This window comes from Glycine soja, chromosome 11 (genome assembly GCF_004193775.1).
Source record: "Glycine soja cultivar W05 chromosome 11, ASM419377v2, whole genome shotgun sequence".
NCBI lineage: Eukaryota > Viridiplantae > Streptophyta > Magnoliopsida > Fabales > Fabaceae > Glycine > Glycine soja.
In genome coordinates this window covers 10777725-10778586 of record NC_041012.1, presented here as the reverse complement: position 1 = coordinate 10778586, position 862 = coordinate 10777725, and positions in this window count along the sequence as shown.

Genomic DNA, 862 nt, shown 5'->3' with positions numbered 1-862 from the left:
TCATGATCTTTATTTGCCTAAAGATAGATCGAGTGACTGTGTTTTATGATTATCACTTTTATTTTTTGTAAAACACATTTAAATTGACTATCGAGTACATAAATCAACCGAGGGATTGTTTTAGTTTAACTAAAGTTTTCGAGTTTGAGTCCTGCTTATATTTAAATACTCGTATAGAAAGTTTTAACATTCATACGAGTTTTATTCGACTAAAAAAAATGGTCTCAAATGAAAGATATATATGTTTTATAAAAAAAAAGAAATTTGAATAGGATTTTATGCTTGTGATGTTTTTTTTTAATATATGCTTGTGATGTTTATGATTACGTTTAGTAAAATATTTTAAATTTGATTTTAATTTAATTACTATTGTATTTTTTTAGTCAATATTTTATTTATCATTTTCTCATTAGTGGTTGTGGGTGTTGCTGAATTGGATTAGCTAAAAAAAAAAATATTATCTAATCATGTTCAAAAATTAATTTGATTGGATCCAATATAATTTAAAACAATTTGATAAGGACTAGTTTTTGATTTTAATCTTACTTTTATTTTTCTTTTAAAAAAATATTAAATACATGATAAGATATATAATTATAATAAAAATAAATTAAAATATCAAATATTTTATTTATATATTATTGTATAACAAGTAATACTATAATTTCTTTAAATACATACTATATCAAAATAAATCTATACAACTTGACAATTATATTTGTGCATTTTAATTCTTAATACAAATAGTTAGTAAAAATTTATCTTTAATTAAATATTTTTTTATAAATAAATATACGTTATGTGATGATTTAACAGATATATAAGAAATACAGATATAAACATGAATGATAATAATAATTTA